This window comes from Astatotilapia calliptera, chromosome 14 (genome assembly GCF_964374335.1).
Source record: "Astatotilapia calliptera chromosome 14, fAstCal68.1, whole genome shotgun sequence".
Taxonomy (NCBI): Eukaryota; Metazoa; Chordata; class Actinopteri; order Cichliformes; family Cichlidae; genus Astatotilapia; species Astatotilapia calliptera.
This window is the reverse complement of record NC_137435.1, coordinates 29,019,469-29,041,467: the sequence shown is the minus strand read 5'-3', so window position 1 is coordinate 29,041,467 and position 21,999 is coordinate 29,019,469. Positions and strand designations below refer to the sequence as shown.

General features: G+C 39.9%; 1 pseudogene across 1 annotated transcript in view; it reads right to left on the bottom strand.

The window, feature by feature from the left end:
• The window catches only part of LOC145419925 (polypeptide N-acetylgalactosaminyltransferase 17-like), a 29,735-nt pseudogene that overhangs the window by 6,271 nt on the left and 1,465 nt on the right, over nucleotides 1–21,999 (bottom strand). The window contains exons 3-7 of the transcript XR_013901186.1: nucleotides 18,773–18,947; nucleotides 5,121–5,318; nucleotides 4,504–4,621; nucleotides 554–739; nucleotides 247–384 (exon numbers count right to left, since the gene is read on the bottom strand). The product of XR_013901186.1 is annotated as a polypeptide N-acetylgalactosaminyltransferase 17-like (transcript). The remainder of the gene's footprint in view (nucleotides 1–246; nucleotides 385–553; nucleotides 740–4,503; nucleotides 4,622–5,120; nucleotides 5,319–18,772; nucleotides 18,948–21,999) is intronic.

Genomic DNA, 21,999 nt, shown 5'->3' with positions numbered 1-21,999 from the left:
GATGTGTCAGTGTGGATCAGACAAAGTTCTAAATCTCATTTATTTTCTATTAACAGCTGAGAAGATGTGGATGTACATGCTGTCTGAGTCCCTGCTTTCTTGTTATATTTTGGTCTGTGGAGGAGATACAAGTTTCTTAGGACTTTGTGTAAGTATCATTTATTTAATTTCAGTGGTTTAATTTGTACATCAGATCTTACATCTACAAACTTACTTTTTCCTGTGTCTTTGTCCTTCATGGCTCACCTCACCGTAGAACAGCGTATCGTTGTACCTCCTCATCTCTGGGTAAACGTTGTCTAGGTACCAGTGAAAGCTCTTACATTGCAGACTCTTCCTCAGTGCAACCCTCTGTGATATGTCTCCGTAATCAATACCGTGGTTCTGCAAGAGCAAAGGAAGTTATTATGCCTAAAGTCTCTACATAAATTGTGGAACCAAAAGAAAAACTGTTTGGCTCTGAACATGGACATCTGATAGTCACAAACAGACAAGCATGACTGACAGCATCCTCTCTAAGAGAGGTCTTGGTGCAGAAAAATGCCGTTCTCACCTCCATGGGGATGTTCCAGGCCAGGTAGACATTGGACTTGTACTCATCCATCCAGACCTCTGCCACACGCAGGGCATTAAGGCGTGTGTGGAAAGCTATGTTACTGTGGTAAGGTTTCTTCATTCGTGCAATATGAGCCACTCTGGAGCAAGGCAGCACCTCCATACTGCCTCCACACAGCCACACCTGTGGGTAGTAGGAGTATGAATTAAAGCTCACAATAATATACTGCTGGCTGCTGGGCAGCAGGAAATATAAATAGGCAGATGCACAGTCGCCGCGATGTCCTGATTTATAAAGTCAATTACAGCTAACAGCTGGAGCATAGAGCACCTGGAAGGACGTGTTTTCTTTGTGCTGGAACTAATGAAAGCTAAATCTGTACATTTAGAAGTCCTTCTCGGTTTTTCTTCTTGTTTTCTGTTATATAAAAAATATCTAATTGTTGCTTTTATTCATTTTTTTCTAGCCAACCTTAAGGGGCATCAAGAGGAGCTGAGGTTTTCGGCACTTCAGCACTGGGTTAACTTTTAAGCTCCAACTGTGAGTATACATACATAAATGCATGTTTTTTTACTTATATTGTTTGCTGTGACAACGTATCATCCAGAGCACTCTCCCAGTCAGCGAATACACCATGATGATTCCAGGCATGTCATTAAAGATCAACAAGAAGAGACGGTCAGAAGCACAAGTCATGCTTGAAGATGTGGCCAAAACATCTTCTACAGTTCACCATGCTATTTCCCAGCTTTGATGTAGGACAGCGGGCCAGAACAATAAGACATGAATGCTAGCATAGCCCCAAGAGCTACACAACAACAGAATAAAAAAAGAAGCATAAAAGCAAGCAGTTTACACAATCATAAAAGCATAAGACAACAAGTGAGTTTTGAGTTGGGACTTAAAGAGAGAGATGGAAGAGATATTTCTTAAATCAGGAGGTAGGGAATTCCAGAGTCGTGGAGCAGAGCAGCTGAAAGCCCTGCTCCCCATGGTGGCAAGACGGGGGGAAGGGACGGAGAGAGAAAGGGAAGAAGAAGATCTAAGACATCGAGATGGGGCAGTGATCTGAACCAGATCAGAGAGATATGGAGGAGAGAGATGATGAATAGCCTTAAATGTGTACAAGAGTATTTCTTCTTCCTGACCAAGATTCGTTCCTTTTGTTGCTTCTCATTAACAGAGGTCAAAGAAAGTATAATGATAAAGTGGAGAACTACTGGACATCATTCATTTTTGGTGCTAAAGGTTTAAGAATTAACTGCAGCAGAAGAGCTTCACCTGCTTGTGAAGTGGTTTAGAAAAGAAACCTCAGAGCATGAAGGTTGAATCAATTATCTCCTCATACAAACCACCCAGCAGCTGAGCTGAAAATGATATCAGAATGGCTAGAACAATGTTATGGTGCATCTAGAGCTACTGAAACAGCTCTTAATGCAAAACTTTAAAAAAGAGCTTTTTGACCTAGCAGACTTGCTATTGAAGAAATAGGAAGCTGAACAAGATAACTTCCTCCCAGGATCCTCTCTGGAAACAGCCAGTGGTACTCATCCCTTTTTCCAAAAGCTTCTACACAACCTCAGGAAAAATGGACATGCCCAAATAAGGGCATCATGTAGCTACAATCTCTAAGTTGATCAGTGGTGGAATCCAATGACCTAGCTGTAATCCTTACTTCATTCACAATGATAGCCATCAAAATCAGCAGGTCAAGACTGAGGTATCCTCTGCAGGTTTGGAGAACAAATGTGCAAAGCCAGCAACTGACCAATTAGGAACTATCCCAGCCACAGAAAAACACAGCCCTTAAACAAACACAGAGGCTTCAGAGGAAAACCCCTTGAAGAACAGATGAGAACAGGACATGGTGCTGTGAATTCATTCATGCAGGACTGTGAGTGAGATCAAACCACTGGACCCTGAATTGACCTCTCACTGTTAGGTAGAATTGTTGTGCACATCCACAAGCTTCAAAAGGAGATTAACTGCTCTCATAATGAATAATTTACCCAGAAAGTGGATCTCGGCAGGGTACTCACAGAAGAACTGAGCATCAAAATGGAAAAGAAAGAAGATTTAAGACACGTTAGGCATGGTTGTTGTTGACAGAAGGACTGGTCTGAGTATTTTGGAAACTCCTGATCTACTAGGATATTTCTGTATTACCATCTCTAGGGTTATCCCAAGGGATGGTCCAAAAAGAGGAAATATCCAATGAGAGACAGTTCTCTGGGTGAAAATATCTTGTTGATACCAGACCCGACCAGAGACTGCTTTGAGCTGACAAGAAGGCAACAGTAAAACAGATAACTTCTTCTTAAAAACCACTTTTGCATTACTTTGAACCGTGAACCTTGAAGAATTTGGGCTAGAGCAGCAGAGGACCATATCAGGTGCTACTCTTGTGAGCTAACAGGAAAGTCTCCACAGTCAGGGGATCTCAATCAGATAGATCACCTTTGGTATATGACGCAATGGGAGATTCCCATCGTGAATGCACAGCTGACAAATCTGCATCAACTGCATGAGGCCATCATGCCACGATCAATCTTTGAGGAATGTTTCCAGTACTTTGTTGAATCTATGCCATGAAGAATTAAAACAGCTCTGAAGGCAAAAGAGTGTCCAACCTAATACTGACAAGGTGTATCTAATAAAGTATCTGCTGAGTGTGTCCAACCCACGAGCCTTCTGCTGTGAACATAATGAAGACATGGATATCCAAGCTATCTGAACCCACGTCAAAGTGATGTGAGCGTAACAGAAACTTCAAACTGACAGGTCGCCAAACAATTGCACAGATGCAACCTATTTCACTCCTGACAAACATTCCTACTGGATAAAAAGTAGGTCCGTCAGTCTTTCTTCACACTGGGAACAATATGAAACATGTTCCATCCACAGATAAGGAGCACTACAAACAGAAAATGGGCACATAGGTTTTAAAGATAACCTATGTGTTTCTGTTACCCAAGGACACGGGTGCTAACCAACAGAGGGTATGCCAAAAAAAAACATTTTACTGCTCTCTGCCACACTCTAAGATAAATAAGCAGTACTATGATTTCATGTAAAAGATGTTGGACAACAACCATGCAAAATTGCCCCATAGAGGTGCTGATATCTACCGCTTAACATTCATTATCCCAAGAATCCTGTTAAAACCCAAACAGTCATTGATTCAAGTGCTTGTTATGAAAGAGTTTCTCTGAATGAGGGCCTTCTCCCTGGACACATCCAAACAATCCTCTTGTAAGGGTTGTAGTGAAATGTAGAAATGTTGTTGTCGCAGGGCAACTCTGGATATGTGTCCCACTGCTTTGTAGTAAAAGAGGAACAGAAAGAAATGTGGTTCTTGAGATGTGACATTGTGGGCTAGATTCATGTCTTTGCTAATACTTCATCTCCAGCAGTTGTAATATATTTATAGGTGCGTTGAAGCTGAATTTTAGCTGTTTTATTGCATCTGTACACGTTTACTTATCTAGACTTAATTTTGGGGGGAATCTTGATATTTTTGATGACAAGATATAAGAACTTTCCATTTCAGATTCAAGTTATGACCAAGTCAACTCAAAGACAAGGCAACCGTTTTTGTCTTTCTAAAAATATTTGATTGTTTAGCTTGCTGGATAAAAGCCAACACACTCGGGTTGTGAAAATGTTTGACGTTATTTTTTCAGGAAAAATCTAATAACCTTGCAGAAAAACAAAAGACTCTCCAATCTCTCAAAATGTACAGAAACAAACTCCAACCTTCCTGCTCTGCTCTACGTGACCTATTTATCTCCATTGCCCTGCTGTGAGCTGCTCACACAGGACTGGTCCTCCAGGACTCTTAATGGGGCCTCATCAGTGGTGCCACGCTACGGTGGCCACTGCTCCACTTAAAACCTACAGGGGTAAAGAGGGAGCAGGAACAAGAGGAAACTGGGTGACACACAAACCCTGATGCCTAGTTCGATGTTCTCCCCTCCGTAGACGTCCATGCCTGAGTCGAGTAGACCGAGTTCTCCAAAGTAGTCCCGATTGGCCACAAAGGAGCATCCAATCATGGCAGGCGTCCTGCAGCCAGGAAAACACACTATCATGTGACACTGAGCGTTTGCAAACACCAGAATGTGTTTTTTTGTGGCTTTATCTGATGTTTATTTTGGAGTACTTTTCTACAACCCAAATCTCCACTATGCAAAGTTTCACACTTTATATTTCAGCCTATTATGTGGAGGGTAAATCTAAACATTTTTGTGCATACTCATGCAATTTATTCTTATTTTTAATTAAAGAATGGAAGGAAATCCAATTTAACACAAATATATGGGTGATAATCAGATAATTAAAATCCTATTTTCACCACTCTCTAATTTAGGCTGTAATTTTTTTATTGCTTTAATGAAGTCTGGTTTCCCATCAGGAGCTTTTTTTCTTGTTTTCCCCTAATCTTCCCCAAAACTAAAAAAAGAACTTGGTGGCAGTTTTATTGAAAATCTTAAAGAAGTGGAAAAAAATACATCTCAGAAGTGTGAGATCTGTGTTCACGTTTAAATGGGAGAAGCTGGCATACCTTATTGGTGCAGACATGTCTCCCTCCTCCCACCACTCTTTGGGTGGATTAATGTACATGCACCACAGTTCCCAGTTGTAGCCATGGCCAGAGTTCTCATAGCGCTCCACCTCAAAGGTATCGTGCTTGATGTTGTCGATTGACGGCAAGATAATCCTCTTGTGGTTTTCTTTTATTCTAGCTAGAACTGGTTCTGACCTGAAAAAAGTGCAAACACACACACACTCACACATTTAGTTGACTTTACTTTGTGCAGAAACAAAGTTTATAACATCTTTTAAGAGCACCACTTTTTTCATCCACTTCAGTCAAATAGAAAGTTCCTTGTGTCGTCCCAGTTTTATCACTAATTCTGTTTGATTCAGCCGAGTTGAGCTCTGCAGGGGGCAGTGAGAGAACTGCACGGTATACCTTAAGTTATGCACTGAGCTCGAAAATGAGATCCACAAAAAGACATCAACAGGATGTGGCAGTTGTCTTAGCGGGGTTAATAAGGTCCCTCATTGCATGCTAATTTCTTGACAGTATTTAGCCTTTGATTCAGTTCACCACCAAGCGCTCAGCTTTTTTGAATTAGTACAAAACCTTCATTTTTTATGGTTACTAAAAATTTACTTTTACGACAAGTTCTCCAAGAGGGGTCCTGTTTTGGTGTGTGTTTTATGTGTGCTTGTGATGTTTTTTTTTAAATAAAATCCGTTCAACCTGATCCCACAGCCTCAAGTGTCTCATTTTAAAACTTCTCAGGCGTGAAATAGCTTGGCTCTTCCTTTTATGCAGCTTCAGCTATCCTTTGTCTTCTCTTTCCATGGTTTCTTTGCACTTTGTAGCACTCTTTTAACACTGATACCCAAAGCTCTATTATTGTCATTGTTGTTATCATGAATAAGTAGAGAGATACTCCCATACGGTTTATGACAAAATTTAATCCGAAGTGATTGATGGCCCTAATCATGACCTTTTGACCTCGCCCCTCCCCCCCGGAAGCGAGTAATGACCGTGACGAATTGCATCCGGAGAAGGGGGGGGCGGGAACCCCCCGACATCCGGAGAAGGGGGGGCGAACCCCGGAAGCGCGCCATCTGTCGCTAAGCGTGTCGAATTGCATCCTGAGAAGGGAGGGGGGGTAAACCTCCGGAAGCGCGCCATCTGTTGTTGGGAAAAAAAAAGAAAAAAGTTTTTAGAGGGAGGAGAATAAAAGCAGAGAGGAGGAGTTCACAATTTCTAAGCCTCAGACACACAAGATGGATTTCATTCTGCAGCCCAGCAGCTCTCCTGTGTCCGATGAGATCTGCTCTCCCAAAGAAGAAGGCTTTGAATATGCCATATTCAAATACAGCATATTTACTAAGGAAGGCCTCGATCCGGACCTTATGACACTTCCGGAAATACTCCGGAATTGTCTAGTCATTTTCAGACCTGATGCGTCATGTTCCATATACATGAGGGGAGGGGTTTGGTTCCTGAAGCACAGCGGTGATGCAGCAGCTGATTTTGTGCTGTATAGAGAGACAGAGCGGCAGCTAGTTTTCCGCAAACTCATAGTCTGAATTCTGTTTCAATATTATGACGATTTTCTCTGTATTTCTTAATGGGAATAAAGAGTGACTTCCTGTAGAGATTTCAATAGTATTTTATTTTCCTATAATACAGACGCAGTAAAAAAAACCTTTAAGATGATCTGCCTAGCAACAAATTGCATTTTTAGGCTACACCATAGCTTGTGATGAAAAGAAGAACTTTCTATCCGCTTGTAACCTACAGGCTGCCTACCCCGTATGTGTAAAAATGAATAAATATCCCTTAGTGAATACTTTTCTTTGAATACTACTTTTCCTTTTGAGAATCCCTTTTACAAGGGACTGAAAAAACAAACCATAATTGCCGTGACAGGCGATCTTGTTTCACACACACACACACACACACACACACACACACACACACACACACACACACACACACACACACACACACACACACACCGCGGGTCAAGGAGGAGTGAGATATCAGATATCAGTTTTTTCTCAATGCTTATAACCTATAACGCGCCCCCCAAAACAATATTATTATTATTAAAACATCTATAAGGTAGGTTTTGCGCAGCCTGCTCCTTGTCAGACCAAAGTTTTTTTCTTCATTACTTTTAGCTACTTTTACACTGGGTTTTCTCAATAGACAGAAAATGAAAATGAGGAGTCAACAGCCGATATTATCATTGCTTGTAACCCGGTAAATAATTTCGTACATCTCCCCATAAAATAAGCCTTAGTGGAAAAAAGCTCATATTCGAATAAGTTTATTCCCCTCTGTGGGAAAGAGTTTTTTTCTCAGAGTCAACCATGAGGCGAGTTTTGTCAACAGCAATTGTCCATTTGGTAAAACAAATATCCGCCTCTAAGTCGTATTTTACCGTTGCAGAATGTGGAAAACAGACAGCCCTCACAGGAGGCACCCAGGGGCCCACCTCACACACCATAGTTAAAATATTTAAATTTCAACTAAATTTGTAGTAATGATCGGATTTCCTCACTTATCTACACCACACTCCTTGATTTCTTATCGTTTCTTATCGTTCCTCTGTCCCTTAATAGAAACTATCCTCCCTTTCAGTTGTCTTTTGCACTTCCATATCGCAAAGCAGTTACTGTAGGTTATTTTCTGCTTATGCATTAATGTAATTAATTAACTTATTTATCCTTAAGTACGGTAATGACTTGAGTTCTAATGCTTTTTGTCTCTTGAGTTAGCCGTCAATGTGGGATTTTTTTACCCTTTTGTTCAGTTAAAGCTGCCTTTCATTCTTCAACGCAGCTTAAACTCTAATAGGTAAGCTTTCTTGTAATTTCTTAGTTCTGCAGGCTTCTTGAAAGACATCCGAGACTCTTCTTTGGATGCTGGATGCCTTTTGTTTTGTTTTCTGTCAAGATGATCCCACACTGCTTCGATTATCTTGAGGTTCGAACCCTGGAGAGATCAATCCATGACTGATGCGTTGTTTCATCCAGGCATACTTTGACTACAATGGCAGTATGTTTGCGATCATTGTCGTACTGAAAGTTGCTGCCAATCAGACATTACTTGGTATTACATGGTCGATCAAAATCTGGTGGAACTTTTCTACATTCATAATTTGATTAATTTGGATAAGAGCTCCAACAACACTGGCTGAAATCCAGCCTCAAAGCACGGTAGAGTATCCACGCTGTGTTAAAGACGGCTATAGACATTCACTGTTGTATCTCTCTTCGGACCTCTTCCATGCATATTTCAAATTTGGATTCATTACTCCATAAGACATATTACAGCTGATTTCTTTTTCCAGTCAATTTCTTGTGTAATTTGGCACACCTCAGCCTTATTTTTCTCTGTTCTCCTTCCTTAAGAATGGCTTATTAACAGCCACCCTTCCAACTCAGATAACTTTTGATGAAATGTTTACAGCACTTGAGTTACTCGCCACGGCCATCCTAAATGCTAAGAACACTAAACTTTAATTCTAAATTACGTTAACCAGAAAAAACAAGCCAAAGTCGAGATGTTGCTGAGCTGACCTGTGCTATGCTATGCCTTCTAAAGCACGTATAATGTAAACAGAACTGGTCTTTGCACAGAAGCCTGTGGAGCTTCATAATTAACCTCAGTGTGTGAAGAGCACTCTCCATTTAATAATAGCTGTAATAAAATGTTATGGCCGACGGTGTTAAACGCTGCACTTGGGTCTAGCAGGGAAGATTTCAACTTTTCAATACGAATGAAGGCTGAAAACTGATTAGATTAATGTCTGATGATCTTTTCTGTGCTTCTTCAAGTTTGTAACACCAAACATATTAAAGGATGATGTAAGGCTCACAGGAAGAGTTTAATTAGACACACATTTACTATTTTCTTTATACTCTTTCTTTCTTGACATGTTTAATATGATTACTATCAGAGGAGAAAATGACCCTTGTGTAGTTTAAAAAAGTTTTATTTAATCAAACTGTAATGTTGTTGAACTCTGACGGACGTGTCTTTTAATCTTGTCAACAAATCCTTAATCATCTAAATCTGCCATTTATCATCTAGTAAAATGTTCCCTCTGCTTCTGCTGCACATCTCCCCGGACACTCTCCGCTTCACCTGTCCTGTGCAGGTGGTCCAACCCCTGCCTGCCTCCTTAAACTGGGGTGTTTAAATCTCTTTACCTCTGTTGTGAACTTCACACAAAGTTTGTGGTAACAAAATCAAACTGACGAGGATCTCGTTTGAAAAACACACACTCACGAGACAAAATAAAAACAGACTGCTCAAAGCAAAAGCAGAGCCCTCACAGCTGGTAGTACAAAACACAGCGACAACATGCGTATTAGATACCCTCAGTGCCAGAAGCATAAATATGAAAAAATGTGATCACCAAGAGTATCCTAACAACGGCGTTGAGGTGGGTGTTACAGTAAAAAAAAAAAGTAGCCAAATTTTCATCTGAAAATGTTGAATTTTAGTAAAAACAATGCTCTGTAGTTTGATACTGTCGTTACAGACTAAGCAGATGTTTAAAGCCTTCGGACGCTCATTTGAAACGCACTCATTCTCCTTATCAGCTGGAAACATTAAAGCCGTAAAATGACTTTTTCAAACGGATAAAAACTATTGAACAACAGCAATGTTGAGCCTGTTCCAAAATTTGGATGTACATGTGTTGAAGGTGTGGGTCTTGTTGAATTATTAAACATACATTCTTTAATTTTTCGAGCCACAAAAACAACAACTTTTAATTTTCTTCTGCTTGAGTATCGGCCTCGGGTAGCTCTACTTATCATTGCTCAGTCAGTTGTCTGTTTGTGCTACTTTTTTAAGGAGCAGCGTATTATTGGTAAGGGTGACTTTATGTGTTTAGCTACTTAAGTGGAAGTACTGTGGATAGTTTTACCTTACATACATAGATCTACCAATACAGCTTCTGAGGTAACTGTTTACAAAATGTTATAATCTATTCAAAGGTTCTTTGCAATTTTACATTGATAAACATTATCCTTAACACATTTGGCCCACATAAAGTACTATGGCCATCACACTGTCATTTAGAATTGTTTAAATAACTCCTGTCTTAAGTCCTTCCATCAAAAAAAAAAAAAAAAAAAAAAAAAACATGGTTCACTTTTACATCACAAAATGTTAGAAATATAAGTCGTTCATAACAAACTGAAAGGTTGGGAGTTTAAAAATCCAAACCGATGGAAGAATCAGAATCAGAATACTTTATTGATCCCTGGGGGAAATTATTTTTTGTTACAGTGCTCCATTATAAACCAACATTAAGACAAGACAGACAATACACTAACTAAGAATAGTACAATATATACATATATATACATACATACATACATACATACATAAGTCACTCATAAATAAATAGCTGGAAAAGAAACATGTGTAGCTGTAGCAGCAAACAGTGTGTTAAGTGGATGCGTTGTACAGGGAGATGGCCACAGGCAGGAAAGATTTCCTGTGTCGTTCAGTGGTGCTTTTCGGTAATCTCAGTCTCTCACTGAACGTGCTCCTGTGACTGACCAGCATGTCATGGAGTGGGTGGGAGGTGTTATCCAACATTGTCTTTATCTTGGACAGCATCCGCCTCTCCGACACCACCTTGAGGGTGTCCAGCTCCATCCCCACAACATTGCTGGCCTTACGGATCAGTTTATCGAGTCTGTTGGCATCTGCGACCCTCAGCCTGCTCCCCCAGCATGCAACAGCATAGAGGATCGCACTGGCCACAACAGACTCATAGAAAACTCATAGAAAATAGGAAGCAGAAGTAGAAGACTATAACGTCTCAGAGCACACGGTGTCTATTATTGTGTAGACATGTATAAATAAGAGCTTAATAAAGATGCTTAATTTCTTAAGAAATAAACAGGTGGAGTGATCTTTATCAAAAGTGGATGTTGCATCTGTGGCTAAACCACTGTACCCAAAAAAACTTTAAAAATCTACTGTGTGTGAGGCTGTGTAAGTAAAGCTTGCCCTTCACACCCGCGTGTAATAAACCATTTGTTGAGGGGTTGTGGATTTGGCACCTCAGCATTGTGAAAGTGGGGAAACATGTTTCTGGCTGTGCATAAGATTTCTGCTTACAACTTAGAATCTCAGTTCTAAATGAAATTCAGATGTTTTTTTTAAGTATGGCTAATGTATTATTTGACTTCTAAGACACACACACACACACACACACACACACACACACACACACACACACACAAGAACAACACAGAGAAGAAGAAGAGGGGGTCGTTTTACTACGCATCATAAAAACGCAATCATTCATAACATGGACAGTGAGAAGTAAAACTCGTCGTCTTACCACATGTTATATTCTGTAAACTTAAAATAATCCGCAGAAATTAGAGTTTAGTGTTTTAATTCATCTATTAAAAAACACGAGTCAACATTACTGAAGTGACGCTTTAACGATGCGTCTTATCATCGTGTTTATGATGATAAAACATGTTCTCTCGTTAGTAGATGTCTGCGCTGTCACTTGTCACGAAAATGTTCAGAGCCAGGGTTCCTCTTTAATTACCATTGATCGTTAATAGGGTCACAAAAGATTTGTCGCATTATCCCCATAAACAAAATGCTTTTATAGAAATCATTGTGATACAAATATTTAGATTCTTGATTCACAATGTGCACGAACTCAAAATCTTTAGAGGTTCATATTTATAAAGTATCGCAAATAATACATTTATACCATTGTATGAGCTACACTTCTTGTAAAAACTGATTGAAAAAAGCTCCTGTCGTGACCTTCCTTCTGTGAGGACACACACACACACACACACACACACACACACACACACACACACACACACACACACACACACACACAGAGAGAGAGGGAGAGGGGGGGGGGGGGGAGATCATTAGGATTGGAGGCGTTTTTTGGATTTTCACTTATTGTCGGCTTTACAGTCACATAAAATTCATTCCAATTTTTTGCCTTTGCTTCAATTAAGGTGTTTCTTTAAATCTACAGCAGCTCCCTTTTCAAAAGGTTTACTGACAACTGACAACGATCAATAGCAGCATACGTGGGGGGAAGAGTATGAGTCTTACGGTGACAGCGGGGCCGTGGGAGCCGGAGGGAGGGGTGAGGGTCCGCGCTAAATTTGCAAAGTTACTGATTTAAAAATTATATTTTTGAATTTTTAATTGCATGACAAACATACGATAGACTCTTGAGCATATTTATATAGCTAAATACACAACGGTATAACCGTGCTAAATAAAAGAGGTCCAAGTACCAAAGCACTCTAATGCAAGCCTCTAAACTGCATGTTGATAAGTACGTGAAGCGTACCTCTACAGCTGAAAACAGATTGTATCCATACTTTGAGGATCTGCTGAATTGTTTTTTTTTTTTGATGAACTGCAGATGATGATGAATTCCTCTTTATTGTAGAAACAGTCCCTAAGCTGTTGTTGCTCATACTTACCGAGTTCCCTAGCTACTTCCTTACTATGTCAGTAAACCTTTTGAAAAGGGAGCTGCTGTAGATTTAAAGAAACACCTTAATTGAAGCAAAGGCAAAAAATTGGAATGAATTTTATGTGACTGTAAAGCCGACAATAAGTGAAAATCCAATCACAGAAGGAAGGTCACGACAGTATCAGTAAATATGAACCTCTAAAGATTTTGAGTTCGTGCACATTGTGAATCAAGAATCTAAATATTTGTATCACAATGATTTCTATAAAAGCATTTTGTTTATGGGGATAATGCGACAAATCTTTTGTGACCCTATTAACGATCAATGGTAATTAAAGAGGAACCCTGGCTCTGAACATTTTCGTGACAAGTGACAGCGCAGACATCTACTAACGAGAGAACATGTTTTATCATCATAAACACGATGATAAGACGCATCGTTAAAGCGTCACTTCAGTAATGTTGACTCGTGTTTTTTAATAGATGAATTAAAACACTAAACTCTAATTTCTGCGGATTATTTTAAGTTTACAGAATATAACATGTGGTAAGACGACGAGTTTTACTTCTCACTGTCCATGTTATGAATGATTGCGTTTTTATGATGCGTAGTAAAACGACCCCCTCTTCTTCTTCTCTGTGTTGTTCTTGTGTGTGTGTGTGTGTGTGTGTGTGTGTGTGTGTGTGTGTGTGTGTGTGTGTGTGTGTGTGTGTCTTAGAAGTCAAATAATACATTAGCCATACTTAAAAAAAACATCTGAATTTCATTTAGAACTGAGATTCTAAGTTGTAAGCAGAAATCTTATGCACAGCCAGAAACATGTTTCCCCACTTTCACAATGCTGAGGTGCCAAATCCACAACCCCCCAACAAATGGTTTATTACACGCGGGTGTGAAGGGCAAGCTTTACTTACACAGCCTCACACACAGTAGATTTTTAAAGTTTTTTTGGGTACAGTGGTTTAGCCACAGATGCAACATCCACTTTTGATAAAGATCACTCCACCTGTTTATTTCTTAAGAAATTAAGCATCTTTATTAAGCTCTTATTTATACATGTCTACACAATAATAGACACCGTGTGCTCTGAGACGTTATAGTCTTCTACTTCTGCTTCCTATTTTCTATGAGTTTTCTATGAGTCTGTTGTGGCCAGTGCGATCCTCTATGCTGTTGCATGCTGGGGGAGCAGGCTGAGGGTCGCAGATGCCAACAGACTCGATAAACTGATCCGTAAGGCCAGCAATGTTGTGGGGATGGAGCTGGACACCCTCAAGGTGGTGTCGGAGAGGCGGATGCTGTCCAAGATAAAGACAATGTTGGATAACACCTCCCACCCACTCCATGACATGCTGGTCAGTCACAGGAGCACGTTCAGTGAGAGACTGAGATTACCGAAAAGCACCACTGAACGACACAGGAAATCTTTCCTGCCTGTGGCCATCTCCCTGTACAACGCATCCACTTAACACACTGTTTGCTGCTACAGCTACACATGTTTCTTTTCCAGCTATTTATTTATGAGTGACTTATGTATGTATGTATGTATGTATGTATATATATGTATATATTGTACTATTCTTAGTTAGTGTATTGTCTGTCTTGTCTTAATGTTGGTTTATAATGGAGCACTGTAACAAAAAATAATTTCCCCCAGGGATCAATAAAGTATTCTGATTCTGATTCTTCCATCGGTTTGGATTTTTAAACTCCCAACCTTTCAGTTTGTTATGAACGACTTATATTTCTAACATTTTGTGATGTAAAAGTGAACCATGTTTTTTTTTTTTTTTTTTTTTTTTGATGGAAGGACTTAAGACAGGAGTTATTTAAACAATTCTAAATGACAGTGTGATGGCCATAGTACTTTATGTGGGCCAAATGTGTTAAGGATAATGTTTATCAATGTAAAATTGCAAAGAACCTTTGAATAGATTATAACATTTTGTAAACAGTTACCTCAGAAGCTGTATTGGTAGATCTATGTATGTAAGGTAAAACTATCCACAGTACTTCCACTTAAGTAGCTAAACACATAAAGTCACCCTTACCAATAATACGCTGCTCCTTAAAAAAGTAGCACAAACAGACAACTGACTGAGCAATGATAAGTAGAGCTACCCGAGGCCGATACTCAAGCAGAAGAAAATTAAAAGTTGTTGTTTTTGTGGCTCGAAAAATTAAAGAATGTATGTTTAATAATTCAACAAGACCCACACCTTCAACACATGTACATCCAAATTTTGGAACAGGCTCAACATTGCTGTTGTTCAATAGTTTTTATCCGTTTGAAAAAGTCATTTTACGGCTTTAATGTTTCCAGCTGATAAGGAGAATGAGTGCGTTTCAAATGAGCGTCCGAAGGCTTTAAACATCTGCTTAGTCTGTAACGACAGTATCAAACTACAGAGCATTGTTTTTACTAAAATTCAACATTTTCAGATGAAAATTTGGCTACTTTTTTTTTTTACTGTAACACCCACCTCAACGCCGTTGTTAGGATACTCTTGGTGATCACATTTTTTCATATTTATGCTTCTGGCACTGAGGGTATCTAATACGCATGTTGTCGCTGTGTTTTGTACTACCAGCTGTGAGGGCTCTGCTTTTGCTTTGAGCAGTCTGTTTTTATTTTGTCTCGTGAGTGTGTGTTTTTCAAACGAGATCCTCGTCAGTTTGATTTTGTTACCACAAACTTTGTGTGAAGTTCACAACAGAGGTAAAGAGATTTAAACACCCCAGTTTAAGGAGGCAGGCAGGGGTTGGACCACCTGCACAGGACAGGTGAAGCGGAGAGTGTCCGGGGAGATGTGCAGCAGAAGCAGAGGGAACATTTTACTAGATGATAAATGGCAGATTTAGATGATTAAGGATTTGTTGACAAGATTAAAAGACACGTCCGTCAGAGTTCAACAACATTACAGTTTGATTAAATAAAACTTTTTTAAACTACACAAGGGTCATTTTCTCCTCTGATAGTAATCATATTAAACATGTCAAGAAAGAAAGAGTATAAAGAAAATAGTAAATGTGTGTCTAATTAAACTCTTCCTGTGAGCCTTACATCATCCTTTAATATGTTTGGTGTTACAAACTTGAAGAAGCACAGAAAAGATCATCAGACATTAATCTAATCAGTTTTCAGCCTTCATTCGTATTGAAAAGTTGAAATCTTCCCTGCTAGACCCAAGTGCAGCGTTTAACACCGTCGGCCATAACATTTTATTACAGCTATTATTAAATGGAGAGTGCTCTTCACACACTGAGGTTAATTATGAAGCTCCACAGGCTTCTGTGCAAAGACCAGTTCTGTTTACATTATACGTGCTTTAGAAGGCATAGCATAGCACAGGTCAGCTCAGCAACATCTCGACTTTGGCTTGTTTTTTCTGGTTAACGTAATTTAGAATTAAAGTTTAGTGTTCTTAGCATTTAGGATGGCCGTGGCGAGTAACTCAAGTGCTGTAAACATTTCATCAAAAGTTATCTGAGTTGGAAGGGTGGCTGTTAATAAGCCATTCTTAAGGAAGGAGAACAGAGAAAAATAAGGCTGAGGTGTGCCAAATTACACAAGAAATTGACTGGAAAAAGAAATCAGCTGTAATATGTCTTATGGAGTAATGAATCCAAATTTGAAATATGCATGGAAGAGGTCCGAAGAGAGATACAACAGTGAATGTCTATAGCCGTCTTTAACACAGCGTGGATACTCTACCGTGCTTTGAGGCTGGATTTCAGCCAGTGTTGTTGGAGCTCTTATCCAAATTAATCAAATTATGAATGTAGAAAAGTTCCACCAGATTTTGATCGACCATGTAATACCAAGTAATGTCTGATTGGCAGCAACTTTCAGTACGACAATGATCGCAAACATACTGCCATTGTAGTCAAAGTATGCCTGGATGAAACAACGCATCAGTCATGGATTGATCTCTCCAGGGTTCGAACCTCAAGATAATCGAAGCAGTGTGGGATCATCTTGACAGAAAACAAAACAAAAGGCATCCAGCATCCAAAGAAGAGTCTCGGATGTCTTTCAAGAAGCCTGCAGAACTAAGAAATTACAAGAAAGCTTACCTATTAGAGTTTAAGCTGCGTTGAAGAATGAAAGGCAGCTTTAACTGAACAAAAGGGTAAAAAAATCCCACATTGACGGCTAACTCAAGAGACAAAAAGCATTAGAACTCAAGTCATTACCGTACTTAAGGATAAATAAGTTAATTAATTACATTAATGCATAAGCAGAAAATAACCTACAGTAACTGCTTTGCGATATGGAAGTGCAAAAGACAACTGAAAGGGAGGATAGTTTCTATTAAGGGACAGAGGAACGATAAGAAACGATAAGAAATCAAGGAGTGTGGTGTAGATAAGTGAGGAAATCCGATCATTACTACAAATTTAGTTGAAATTTAAATATTTTAACTATGGTGTGTGAGGTGGGCCCCTGGGTGCCTCCTGTGAGGGCTGTCTGTTTTCCACATTCTGCAACGGTAAAATACGACTTAGAGGCGGATATTTGTTTTACCAAATGGACAATTGCTGTTGACAAAACTCGCCTCATGGTTGACTCTGAGAAAAAAACTCTTTCCCACAGAGGGGAATAAACTTATTCGAATATGAGCTTTTTTCCACTAAGGCTTATTTTATGGGGAGATGTACGAAATTATTTACCGGGTTACAAGCAATGATAATATCGGCTGTTGACTCCTCATTTTCATTTTCTGTCTATTGAGAAAACCCAGTGTAAAAGTAGCTAAAAGTAATGAAGAAAAAAACTTTGGTCTGACAAGGAGCAGGCTGCGCAAAACCTACCTTATAGATGTTTTAATAATAATAATATTGTTTTGGGGGGCGCGTTATAGGTTATAAGCATTGAGAAAAAACTGATATCTGATATCTCACTCCTCCTTGACCCGCGGTGTGTGTGTGTGTGTGTGTGTGTGTGTGTGTGTGTGTGTGTGTGTGTGTGAAACAAGATCGCCTGTCACGGCAATTATGGTTTGTTTTTTCAGTCCCTTGTAAAAGGGATTCTCAAAAGGAAAAGTAGTATTCAAAGAAAAGTATTCACTAAGGGATATTTATTCATTTTTACACATACGGGGTAGGCAGCCTGTAGGTTACAAGCGGATAGAAAGTTCTTCTTTTCATCACAAGCTATGGTGTAGCCTAAAAATGCAATTTGTTGCTAGGCAGATCATCTTAAAGGTTTTTTTTTACTGCGTCTGTATTATAGGAAAATAAAATACTATTGAAATCTCTACAGGAAGTCACTCTTTATTCCCATTAAGAAATACAGAGAAAATCGTCATAATATTGAAACAGAATTCAGACTATGAGTTTGCGGAAAACTAGCTGCCGCTCTGTCTCTCTATACAGCACAAAATCAGCTGCTGCATCACCGCTGTGCTTCAGGAACCAAACCCCTCCCCTCATGTATATGGAACATGACGCATCAGGTCTGAAAATGACTAGACAATTCCGGAGTATTTCCGGAAGTGTCATAAGGTCCGGATCGAGGCCTTCCTTAGTAAATATGCTGTAATTGAATATGGCATATTCAAAGCCTTCTTCTTTGGGAGAGCAGATCTCATCGGACACAGGAGAGCTGCTGGGCTGCAGAATGAAATCCATCTTGTGTGTCTGAGGCTTAGAAATTGTGAACTCCTCCTCTCTGCTTTTATTCTCCTCCCTCTAAAAACTTTTTTCTTTTTTTTTCCCAACAACAGATGGCGCGCTTCCGGAGGTTTACCCCCCCTCCCTTCTCAGGATGCAATTCGACACGCTTAGCGACAGATGGCGCGCTTCCGGGGTTCGCCCCCCCTTCTCCGGATGTCGGGGGGTTCCCGCCCCCCCCCCTTCTCCGGATGCAATTCGTCACGGTCATTACTCGCTTCCGGGGGGGAGGTCAAAAGGTCATGATTAGGGCCATCAATCACTTTGGATTAAATTTTGTCATAAACCGTATGGGAGTATCTCTCTATAAGTTATTCCAATGTTCATACATTTGGCAAAGATATGTTTTTTTCCAGATTTAATTTTGAGTACATGTCATTTTTGTTTTTGAATGCTGTGTTTCACTTTAATTTACACTAAAATAAGCCTTTTTCCAAATACCAAAAATTCACTCCTGACTGTTAATAACACCGTGCTTCCCGCTAGATGATAGGACCCACTCACCATGATGGGGTGAACTCCACATGGGCATCAAAAAATCCTGTCACCTCAGCAGTGGCTACCTTCCAACCCTCGATCCTGGCCCTGATCAATCCCTCTCTCTTTTGGTTCCTTACAATCTTCACCAGGCCGGGATAGCGTTTGTTCACATACTCCTCCAGTGGACCTTTCAGTTGCTCTACAGTTCAGAAAATGAAGATAACACATCAAACAAAACAAGTCAGAAATGCTTATAAAGACTGATCTTTAGTTGATCTTTGAATCTGCAGTTTAGCTTATAATCTGCACATCTATCCTTGAACAGTCTGCCAGCTGGAGTTTTCCAGTATTTGATCTGATGTCAGGACTAATAAAGCCTGAAAAGAATATATCACCATTGCAGCTAAGTTGGCGAGTTTAAGAAGAATCCCTACATGCTAAAGAAAGTGCTTGTATTTTTTTCTTAGCTTCTCTAACATCAGATCCATTGCAGCCCTCTTTACTGAAGAAAGGAGGAAAAAAAGAAAAATGCTGTTCCAGAGTCCCCTCTGGCAGCAACAATCAAAGCCTGACACATTATGCCTAGCTTGCATAATTATTTTCATGCAATCACAATAATTGGAATTCATGTCGATAAATATGAAAGGACAGCAGAGTGAGCTTAAGCAACCATTCCCAGTATGACAACTCTTTTGTCTCACTTCTCTCACTGGCAGCCTGCACTCCTTTATAAACCTCACATCAAGCCTTAGTATTGGTTGTGTGAAACAACATGATAAGAACACAAAGGGCAACCCACTAAGCACTAAATGGTAAATGGCCTGCATTTGTATAGCGCTTTTCTAGTCCCTAAGGACCCCAAAGCGCTTCACACTACATAATAAGTATTTGGTCAATAACAAAAATACAACTCAATACTTTGTAACATAACCTTTGTTGGCAATAACAGAGGTCAAACGTTTACTATAGGTCTTTACCAGGTTTGCACACACAGTAGCTGGTATTTTGGCCCATTCCTCCATGCAGATCTTCTCGAGAGCAGTGATGTTTTGGGGCTGTCGCCGAGCAACACGGACTTTCAACTCCCGCCACAGATTTTCTATGGGGTTGAGGTCTGGAGACTGGCTAGGCCACTCCAGGACTTTCAAATGCTTCTTACGGAGCCACTCCTTTGTTGCCCGGGTGGTGTGTTTTGGATCATTGTCATGTTGGAAGACCCAGCCTCGTTTCATCTTCAAAGTTCTCACTGATGGAAGGAGGTTTTGGCTCAAAATCTCTCATTCTGTCCTTAACACGGATCAGTCGTCCTGTCCCCTTGGCAGAAAAACAGCCCCATAGCATGATGTTTCCACCCCCATGCTTCACAGTAGGTATGGTGTTCTTGGGATGCAACTCAGTATTCTTCTTCCTCCAAACACAACGAGTTGAGTTTATACCAAAAAGTTCTACTTTGGTTTCATCTGACCACATGACATTCTCCCAATCCTCTGCTGTATCATCCATGTGCTCTCTGGCAAACTTCAGACGGGCCTGGACATGCACTGGCTTCAGCAGCGGAACACGTCTGGCACTGCGGGATTTGATTCCCTGCCGTTGTAGTGTGTTACTGATGGTGACCTTTGTTACTTTGGTCCCAGCTCTCTGCAGGTCATTCACCAGGTCCCCCCGTGTGGTTCTGGGATCTTTGCTCACCGTTCTCATGATCATTTTGACCCCACGGGATGAGATCTTGCGTGGAGCCCCAGATCGAGGGAGATTATCAGTGGTCTTGTATGTCTTCCATTTTCTGATGATTGCTCCCACAGTTGATTTTTGCACACCAAGCAAATACTTATTTTCCACCCTGATTTACGAATAAATTCTTTACAAATCCAACCATGTGAATTCATGGATTTTTTTTTCACATTCTGTCTCTCACAGTTGAAGTGTACCTCTGGTGCAAATTACTGACCTCTGTCATCATTTTAGGTGGGGGAACTTGCACAATCGGTGGTTGACTAAATACTTTTTTGCCCCACTGTACCTATGAAAATATACTCACTGTATATATATATATAATCAAAGCATTTCTTTAGCAAAGTGCACATACTAGCCCTTTTTAAGTTCATTGACATATGTGCACTCAAACAGGCCCAATGAGATTGAGGGTTATACCCCAATTATTTGTGTTAGGTTTGTAAGCTTTTCCAAATGAATACAGAAAATCAGCAAAACCACCATAAAGAAAGCTTATTTAAATAAAGCTGATATTGGGAGAACAAAGCCCAAGGGGTGGAAAATGAGTAAAAAACCTGTGAAGCAGAGAATAACATGAGGGACTGTTGCAGAGCGCATGAGTGAAACAAGCTCACAGATGAGCTGACAAAGATTGGCAGAAATCACTTTAGAGCAGCCGGGTAATAAGGAACAGGTGAACATAGAGTGGAGCAGATAATTACGAGCAAAAACCCAAACAAATACTTTCAGACAATCCTAAAGCTCTTATTTAGTTGCATAGAGCCATGTGTGAACATTTTGTCTTTACATTTTGCTTCCAAGGAACCGAACTGTCTTTTAATTCTGTAATTTATTTCACGTTCTTCAGGCTTTCTGAAGCTCCTTCAAATTTTTCTTTGGACATCATTTTATTATAATTTTCAGTGCAGTCCTTTATTTGTTTGTTCCTATGAATCATTCACACATAATAAAGGCACCTAACTCAAGGGACAAATTCGTTACTGGCACATTACCAGCAGCTTGTCACAAATACACAATTTGTTTCCTGCACAAAAAATGACAACGATAACACACCAGCAAGGTGATTACCAAAGAGCTATTAGCCAAAAACTTGACATATGTCAAGAAACTAAACAAGTAGAGGACAAAAGAACTGGCAGCTTAAATAAAAACATCTACAGCAGACGAACAGAATTTGAAAGTTGTGTCCTTAAGAAATAACACAAAACTGACACACAACCTGAGAGATGCATCTGGCATCTTATGTTTGCAAGTTTCAGTAAACTGCTGCATCTATTTCCCATTTTCCTAGCAAAATACAAAGACATGATGGCTTATTAGCTCATCCTATCCTAAATAACCACTAATGTATGCCAACTATTGTCACTGCTACACTATCAAAAGCTGAAAACAAACATAAAAAACATACAAATTCATCACCACAACAACACAGTTGATAAATAAAGAAATACAGAAGCACACATGCAAATAGAGAGATGACATAAAAGTTCTCACTCAGCTCCCTGCGGTGCTGT